The sequence below is a fragment of the Gossypium arboreum genome, chromosome 13 (assembly GCF_025698485.1).
Source record: "Gossypium arboreum isolate Shixiya-1 chromosome 13, ASM2569848v2, whole genome shotgun sequence".
NCBI classification, from domain to species: Eukaryota; Viridiplantae; Streptophyta; class Magnoliopsida; order Malvales; family Malvaceae; genus Gossypium; species Gossypium arboreum.
In genome coordinates, this window is record NC_069082.1 from 70,601,394 (window position 1) to 70,611,325 (window position 9,932).

General features: G+C 38.5%; 1 non-coding gene across 1 annotated transcript; it reads left to right on the forward strand.

The window, feature by feature from the left end:
- The first annotated feature begins 1,657 nt into the window (after positions 1-1,657).
- Positions 1,658-1,764, forward strand: LOC128287143 (small nucleolar RNA R71). Its single transcript, XR_008277839.1, has one exon. It is a non-coding gene; the product is annotated as a small nucleolar RNA R71 (small nucleolar RNA).
- The last annotated feature ends 8,168 nt before the right edge of the window (positions 1,765-9,932 follow it).

A 9,932-nucleotide genomic window follows, 5' to 3' on the forward strand; every position in this document is an offset into this window, starting at 1 on the left:
TATCCGTAGTCTTCATTCTTCATGGACGTCTTTGTTTTCTTCATGATAGTAACACACTGTCTCTGTTGTCTTGGTTCGAGGAAGTTCCTACAAGGACGATTGAATATTAGTTTTATCACCGATAGGTTTTATAGCATTATTTTGAGTTTTAGAGGTTTTGACTGAGTCGCGTGCTTAGAGTGTTACTGTGTCGTCACCTGCATGAAATTTTAGCTCTCCTGTGCCTACATAATGATGGTTCTAGCAGTTGCTAAAAGGGGTCATCCTAAAATTAAAGGTACCTCGTTATCCTCGTCCATATCTAAGACGACAAAGTCTACTGGGTAAATAAATTTATCGATTTTAATGAGAACATCTTCAATAACACCCTTAGGAAATCTAACTATTTTGTCAGCCAATTGTATGCTCATCCTAGTCTGTTTGGGTTTACCGAGGCCTAATCGTTTAAACATTTTATATGGCATAACATTTATACTTCCCCTAAGATCAGCTAAAATATTATTCACAGATAGACTACCAATTAAACAATGAATTGTAAATCTCCCTAGATCTTTTAAATTGTTAGGTTGCTCATTCTTTAGAATAGCTGAGCAGACTGCATTGAGTTCCACATGCGATGTAGCGTCTAATTTTCTTTTGTTAGCTAGAAGTTCCTTTAGGACTTTTGCTGAGTTGGGCATCTGCGAAAGAACTTCAATAAAGGGTAAGTTAATATGTAATTTCTTTAAGAGTTTGACAAACTTACCGAATTGTTCTTCTGTTCTGTCTTTCGTCATCGCTTTAGGATATGGCACACGAAGTTCATAATTAGTACTTACCTATTTGGGATCATCACCATTTACCTCTTCTCGACCTTTATTTATCGCGTTGTCTTGTTGTAATTCTGGTTCAGGTGCAATGAATTCTTCCTTATTTGGAGTACTAATTGCATTGAGGTGTTCCCTCAGATTAGGTTCAGTATTACTTGGTAAGCTACCTTGTGATCGTTTGGAGATTAGTTTGGATAGCTGGCCTATCTGAGTTTCGAGTCCTTGGATTGATGCTTGTTGATTCTTAAGTGCTGTCTCAGTATTTTGGAAATGGGTTTTCGACACCGAGATGAATTTAGAAAGCATCTCTTCAAGGTTTGGTTTCTTCTCCTGTTGATAAGGTGGCTGCTGAAAACCCTGAGGATTTTGTGGCTTTTGATTCCCTTGACCACCCTAGGAGAAATTTGGATGGTTTCCTCTAGCCTGCATTATAAGTATTACTGTATGGGTTATTTTGAGATCTAATGTTACCCATATAGTTGACTTGTTCTTCTTCAGTTTTAGGATTGAAGGATTGGTATTCTGTATGCACACCTCATCCGCTTGAGTCACACCTCATTACTGGATGTACCTGCGTAGAACCAAGAAAACTATCAATCTTTTTTTTGAGAAGTTCTACCTGATTAGAGAGCATGGTGACTGAATCGGTGTTATAAATGCTGGCTATTTTTGTTGGCTTAGTCCTTATAACTTGCCACTAATAGTTATTCAGTGACATCTCCTCTATAAATTCATAGGCATCTTCCGGTGTTTTATTGTTGATGGTTCCGCCAGTAGCTGCGTCAACCATTTGCTGAGTCGAGAGGTTCAGGCCATTGTGGAATGTTTGTACTTGAAGCTAAAGCGGCAACCCATGGTGAAGGCACCTTCTCAGTAAGTCCTTGTATCTCTCACATGCATTGTAAAGTGTTTCTAAATCCATCTGCACAAAAAAAGAGATATCATTACCTAATTTAGCCATTTTAGCCGGCGGAAAATATTTTAGTAAAAATTTGTCGGTCATTTGTTCCCAAGTAGTGATAGACCCTCGTGGTAACGAGTTCAACCACTGTTTAGCTTTGTTTCTCAGTGAAAAGGGAAATAACTGAAGACAAATTGCATCATTAGAAACGCCATTGATTTTGAATGTATTACAAAATTCCAGGAAATTTGCTCAGTGAGCATTGGGATCTTCATCCTGCAAACCATCAAACTAAACAAACTGTTGTATCATCTGAATAGTGTTAGGTTTTAATTCAAAAGTTTTTGCAGCTACAGCAAGTCTAACGATGCTAGATTCAGTTCCTGTTAAAGAAGGTTTAGCATAATCATACATAGTACGTGGAGCAGGATTTTGATTAGCCGCAATTGCAGGAGGTAGCTGATTGCTTTGGTTTTCAGCCATCTTGTCAGTTAGGGTTTGAGTATCGCCTTCTGCTTGTTCTCCGTGTATCGTAAACTATGCCTTATTTCTCTTTGATTTTTGGGAATTGTACGATCGATTTCTTCGTCAAAAAGTAATGGTCCTGGCGAGTTTCTTCTAGTCATAAACTATAAAAACCTACCAAGAGAGAGAAAAAGTAAATTAATAAATAATAAATTAAAATAAAATTGAAAAAAAATAAATGACTAAAGTAATAAAAATTTAGTGTTCCTAATATTTCAGTTCCCCGACAACGGCGCCAAAAACTTGCTCTCGTGATTCGTAACAAGTAATAAATATATATAATGAAGATCAAACCTAGACTAACTATTATCACGATGGAAAGGCAAGCGCACCTATCGAACAATAGTATAGTAATGGCAAGACCGGGATATCGTACCCAAGGGAACCAAAAGTACTAGTAATAACTATCTTTTTATTATCTAGCCTAAGAATAAAAGGGTTTGTTTTAATTAACTAATTATTTAAACTAAGAACGCACAGAGAAAAGAATTGGGGAATTTCTTTTGGGAAAATTGATTGACTTGAGACAATACCTAATGAAAAATCCATCTAGACTTTACTTGTTATTCTGTCTCCGAATCAGACGATTTATTCATTCAACTTGTTCCGTAGAGATCCCTAAGTTATGTTATTATCCCTATTCAAGACTAATAACATCTAATCCCTAGATTGAATAACCGAGACTTTTCTCTAATTAACACTCTAGGGTTGCATCAACTAGATCTATGGATCCCCTTATTAGGTTTCACCCTAATTCAGCAAAATCTTGTCACCCTATTTCTAGGCGCGCAATCAACTCCGCTTAATTATGGCAAATGTAATCTTAGACAGGGTCTATTCTTCCTCTGAATAAGAGCGTGTCTTGAATCAGTATCCTGGGATATCAAAACAAGAATTAAGAATACATAATTAAGAACAAGTTAAATATTTATCATACGATTCAGAAAATAATAACAAGATTCGTCTTAGGTTTCATTCCCCTTAGGTATTGAGGGGATTTAGTTCATAACTAAATAAGAAAACATCTCAGAAGAATAAAGAATACAAAACATAAAGAAAACCCAAAACTCCTAAAGGGGAATTGAGAAGAGATCTTCAGTCTTGATGATGAATCCGACTTCTGAGATGGATCAATCGGCTTCCTTGGGGTAATTCCTTACCCCTCTTCTCTGTCTCCTCTTTTCTCCTCGTCTAGTGCGTATTTATAGGCTTTGGAATACCTAGAAACACTCCAAAGTGGCCTTATTCGAATTGGACTTAACTTGGGCTCAGCAGGGACACGCCCGTGTGACACGGCCGTGTGACGTGATTGCCAGGCTATGTTCAATCTGTTAAATTGCACACGGCTGTGTGAATCGTGAAAGCCTTAGTTGACACCCTCGAAAGACATGGGCGTGTGAGCTGCCCGTGTGGCAAGGCTTAAGCCGTGTCATCCTCTGAATTTGGTCTGTTTTGTCCCTCTTTGACTCGTTTTTGGCTCCTTTTGACTCTTGGTGCTCTTTTGAGTACAAAACATGAAATTAAAGCAATAAGAGTATTGAATTCACCAATTCTAATGAGAAATTATCTATAAAATGCATTAAACATGGGGTAAAAATATGTATAATTTACGGTTTATCAAGTGTCAAGGAGGAAATCGTGCAGAGTATTGGGGAGAGATTTGTGGAGAGGAATTAGGATTTTGATGAGTGTGGGGATGATGGTGCCATTTGGTATCTCTAATTTGGCATTGGGAAAAAAAACTGACCATTTTCAGTTTTTGTGAGTGTTTTGGAAGAAGGTTCCTTTCTCCTTTTTGCAAGTGGTAGCCGAATTCCTTTGGGCAATTTTGGTATTTGGTTGTTTTGGATTTGTGCCTCTCGTGACATTGTTCTTCTTTTAGTCATTTCTCATTCTCTACAGAAAACTGTTCTTCTTTTTTCGCTACTCTCTTGACATTGCCGAACACATCTTCCTCCTCTTCCCCATCTTTCAATTTTCTTTCATAGCCAACATTCCCTATTCTTCCCCATTCATTTATTTTTCTCCTATTTTCTTTTGTTCTGCTTCTAAACCGAAAGTTATTCTTCTTTAATCTTTCCCAAGCAGTTTGGGTAGTGGTTGGCTGAATATTATTCTTCTCTAGTATTCGGAAATCATTTCGATTTGCAAGTGTTCTGACGAATCAGTGTTTCCGAGGAGTGAAAGTGCAGAAATTCTCTAGCTACCGAAACCCTATCACCCACTAATCAATTAAGGTAATTTCGGTAGCCTACCTTATGGTCATAGGTCAGATAGCCCTATTTTTCTGTTAGGTTATTATTCATGAGTTTAAGCCTCAACTAAAATCAATTCCACCTATTAAGATCTTTTGTTATCGCAGTTTCTTAGCAAAGAAAGGTGTGATCGATTTAAATTATGATCTAAAGGAACAAGTCGTAGTTCGTACAATCGAGGTTTGTAGTATTGTCTATTTGGGTTAAGTGTTTTAGACACTGATAAATGATGGACTGACTGTATGTTGGGACGGTTGTAGGTTCGGCGCTTAAGGAGTTAGAAGTGGTTGCGTAAAAATGTGTGCAATCGTACACCAATCTGTTACTAACAAAAGCCAAAAAGGTGCGTATTCTCACCCCTCTTTACTGTGAATCCGTAAAAGCTGAAAAGTTGAAACTTCGGCATTTGAGGTCTCACGAGCATGCTATCACTCGTGTGGTGAGCCGAGCCCACAAAGCATGGGCGATAGACTGTAGAGGCCACCACAAGTGTTCTCGTGGGCTTAGGCTGTTATGGGCCACATTGGGCCGAAATGGGCCTTGTAGACCCAATGGGCTCGTAGGCTCCACACAGATTAAATCCACGGTAAGTGATAAATATTGGACTGGGCTATGTAGGTCACATAGATTTTGGCTAAATGGGCCACACGAGCGTGTGGGCCCATTTGCACCGTTATGATTATTTAGGTTATCTATGTCACTTGAAGCGACTGTAGACCTTCGGAGAGGTCGTTATCTGAACTGAAGCCCCAAAATTAGTAAAATGATCATTATCTAGGGTGCTGACATCATTAGAATGTCCATTTTTTTGCACACAGACGTGTCATGGCCATGTGAAGGACACGGGCCAGTCACACGGGCGTGTGCCAGGACGTGTGAAATCCCCTGTAGGTGTACATTTAAAATTAATTTCATACGAGTGGAGAACACATGCCTGTCCTTGTATTGCTTAGGCCGTGAGAGCTACACGGGCCATCAACACAACCATGTTGAAATGGCCCACGGGCGTGTTGCCCTTCCACACGGGCATGTGCCCTATTTCAAAGTCAAATTTTATATAGATGGTTTAAGAACCCAAGTTGATCTTGAATAGTTTTCAATGGTCAATTTGGGGCTTGTAGGCCCATAATAAGAAGTTTAAAGTAGAAACTGAAAGAGTTCTAAAATGGGCCCAAGTTTTGGAGACTTCGGGAATGTTTGTGTGTATGAGATCAAATTAAGTAATACCCCGTACTCCACTCTAACGTGGGTTACGAGTATGGGGTGTTACGGTGACTCCGTTGAGAAAGCTGCTTCAAAAAGATGCTAAATTTAAGTGGTCTGAAAAGTGTCAAAATAGCTTTGATCAGTTGAAAACTTTGTTGACTGAAGCTCCGGTATTGGTACAACTCGAATCTGGTAAAGAATTTGTGTAATACAATAATGCTTCATTGATCGGTCTGGAATGTGTTTTAATGTAAGAAGGCAAAGTCATTGCTTATACTTCGAGACAGTTGAAGCCGCATAAAAAGAATTATTCGACGCACGACCTTGAGTTAGCTGCAATTGTGTTTGCTTTAAAAATCTGGCGTCACTATATGTTTGATGAGAAATGTCATGTATATTCTGATCATAAAGTTTGAAATATCTGATGACTCAGAAAGATCTGAATCTACAATAGAGAAGATGGTTAGAACTGCTAAAAGAGTATGAACTTGTGATTGATTATCATCTGGGTAAAGCAACTGTTGTTGCAGATGCTTTAAGTCGAAAATCATTATTTGCTCCGCGTACTATGAATGCTCATTTGATTCTGTTCGATGATGGTTCAGTTTTGGTGGAATTAAAAGCGACACCTTTGTTTTTACAACATATTATCGAAGCTCAGAAGATTGATAATGAAATTTTAGCTAAACGAGCTTAGTGTGATGTAGAGTCTGATGTAGAATTCAGAGTTGATAAACATGATTGTCTGAGACTCCAATATAGAATTTGTGTCCCAAGAAATCCAGAGTTAATTCAAATGATTTTGAGTGAAGCTCATAATAGTCTGTTATCTGTGTATCCGGGTAGTACAAAAATGTCTAATGATCTGAAATAGCATTATTGGTGGTCCAGAATGAAAAGAGATATCTTTGACTTTGTTTCTAAATGTTTAATCTGTCAGCAAGTTAAAGCTGAACATCAGGTGCCATCTGGTTTTTTACAATCGATTATGGTTCCGGAGTGGAAATAGGATCGAGTGACAATTGATTTTGTTTCGGGTTTACCCCTGTCTCCAAGAAAGAAAGATGCTATCTGGATTGTAGTTGATCGTTTTATGAAATCATCTCATTTTATTCCGGTTTGATCCGATTCCTCGCTTGATAAATTAGCTGAGTTATTCATTTTTGATATCGTGAGATTGCATGCTGTGCCATTGTCTATAGTGTCAGATAGAGATCTAAGATTCATATCACGATTCTGGAAGAAATTACAATATGGTCTAGGTACTATACTGCACTTCAGTACTGGTTTTCACCCCCAAACGGGTGGTCAATCCAAGCAGATTATTCAGATACTCAAGGATATGTTGAGATGTTGCATTCTTGAGTTTGAAGGTACGTGGGAACAATATTTGCCCTTGATTGAATTCGCTTAAAGTAATAGTTTTCAGTCGAGCATTAAAATGGCACCATACGAAGCTTTATATGGTCACAAATGCTGTACACCTTTGTATTGGACTGAGCTCAGCGAAAATAAGATTCTCGAAATTAATTTGATAAAAGAAACTGAACAGAAAGTAAAAGTGATCCGAAATAGCTTAAAAGCAGCTTCTGATCGTCAAAAATCTTATGAGGATCTGAAAAGAAAAGATATTAAGTTTGAGATCGGCACCAGAGTGTTTTTTAAGGTGTCTCCGTGGAAGAAATTACTTCGGTTCGGTAGAAAATGAAAATTGAGTCTGAGGTTCATTGGGCCATATGAGATTACCGAGAATATTGGGCCTGTAGCATATTGATTATTGTTGCCACCAGAGTTAGAAAAGATTCATGATGTGTTTCACGTATTGATGCTTCGACGATATAGATCCGATCCTGTAACGCCCCAATTTTCGGGAATTTTAAAAATGTTGGAAAATTTTAAAAATTCTATGTCCTGTTTGTTTGTCGTAGGATTAAGTATGGTAGCTTAAGGTAAAACCCAGTAGTTTTAATTAATTTTAATTCCATAAGAAAAAGGGGTTCTAGTTATTTGGGCTTTTAGGTATTAATTGTGTAAAATAAATCACAAGGAAGCATGTGGTAAAGTGGCTAAGTGACGCCACTGGGAATGCTATAAGTGGCGTGTGGATGATTGGGAGGACCTGGTTCAAGTCACAATGACAACAAATAAGGGATTAATTTTATGAATGGAAAAGGTAAGTAGTGGAACCAAGTGAAAGTCTCGGGAGAGGATTTAGGAGTTGATAAGGGATAGGATTTAGGAGCAGATAAGGGAGGAAATCTAGGAGTGATCAAGGAACAAGAGGTGGTGACCAAGGGACTTTAGCATGGGAATTCGGCTAGGGTTAGTGCCGATATAAATTCGGCATTAGTGGTAAGTGGTGCCGTTTCCTGACCATTCTCTTCTTCTTTTCTTTTTCTCTTCTTTCCATCCACTTATTCTTTTCTTCTTCTTTTCCCCATAGCCGAATCCTTCAGCCACCCTACTCTATACCACTTTCCTTCCATTATTCTTAAGACTATAGCCGATTGCCTCAAATCCTGAAATCCCGAAAACTTGACTCCTTTTGTACCGATTTTTCCCTAGCCAAATCTCTTATTTTTCTCATCATCTTTGGCTGATTCTCTCAACCTCTAAACCCCAGGTTTCTGTCAATAATACCACAAGTAAAAACCCTCATATTTTATCTTTCTCTACACTTTTGCAAAAAGGCGAAACTCCCACACTATCCTAGGGACATAACCGAATATTGAGATCACTGAGGGCTCGACTTTTGTTATCGTTTGAGGGCTTAGAACTGCATCAGAATCAAGTAAGAACTAAGGGAGAACGTTGACTGGAAGAATCGGTGGTAAGTCTTTCCAACTTTGTCTATCTTGCATATTTTAAGAAAAGCCGGAATCCCTAAAAGGTTAGGGAGGTTGTCATTTTTTGGACTTGTAGCCCTAAGGGGTTGTGATAATTGTATTATTTTGATAATAGTGTGATTAAGAGGCTGTTGATCAAGGGCTTGGACAAGTGGAACGAATGGATCTGGATCGAGACACTATTTTCGGCAAAGGTAGGAACACTAAGGCCTAAGATGTTGTTAGCCGAATATGGTAAGAAGTTAATATGTAGTTCGATTCGGTAGTAAGATTAACGTGGTAGTATTATAATTTTAGGCAGTTCGTACGTGGATCTCGTCAGCGAATCGTCATAAAATAGGTGTGTAACTAACACCCTCTCATAGACTCGATCGGCAAAAGCTGAAAAGCCGAAATGCCGAAAAGTTGGTATTTTGGGAATTTTATGAGTGTGCGAATGCTCGTAAGATAGTTGGGTTTGTATGTTTGGTATTCTGAAGGTAATAAACTGCAGTACGTGCGATTTCATGCATTTTGATAACTTGGGCTTAATGGGCCAAAAATCGGGTTCATGGGCCAACGGGCTCAATTTGGTAAGTATGCGCGGTAATTATTCTAATAGTACGTAAATGGATAGGATATGCATGAAAACCCTAGAAGTAGCTAAATCACTACAATACCCTTATGTATGGAAAATTACCATGATACCCCTAGGTGTAAATGACCAATATGCCCCTAGGGTTAATTTTGTCTAAAAAGCATGTTGATTTAAATATGTATGATGTATGCCATGAATGAATATTTTTTGCATGGGGACATGGGTTATATTTTGGAGGAAGCGTCCTGGTGGCTATGCCACAATTATTCGATCTGGTGGCTCGCCACGATTATCTCAGATCTGGTGACTCTGTCACATTATTCATTCAGCGACCATCTTTGCATAATTACGTGGATGTAGTTTGTTGGGTGGGTCGAGTAGTCTCCCACATGGTGAAAGGATGGTATGGGGTGTACATGGTTGGATATGGGTTGGGTTTTGCATATACATGAAATATCGATCCGATGCGCTATGGGCCTATGGGCTTAATTACGTGATTCATTTTTGGGCTAAGGCCAATTTATTCATTTCGTGGTTTGAGTGATATGGGCTATGGTTGGGTTAATTTCACACTGAGTTTCTCCAAACTCATCCCCTATTTTCATCCATGCAGGTAATCCCCAGCCATAGTGGGCTTGGAGTTGCGAGGGATTCGGAGTGGCCACTCGTTCTGCAATATGGATTTCTTCTGGTGATTTGGACTTCAATTTTCTTCACTTTGATGATTTGGGTTTTGTTATGTAATAAGGCCACTTATGATTATTTTTAATTGGGTTTCGATTTATAACTTATCATGATGACCTTAAATTATAT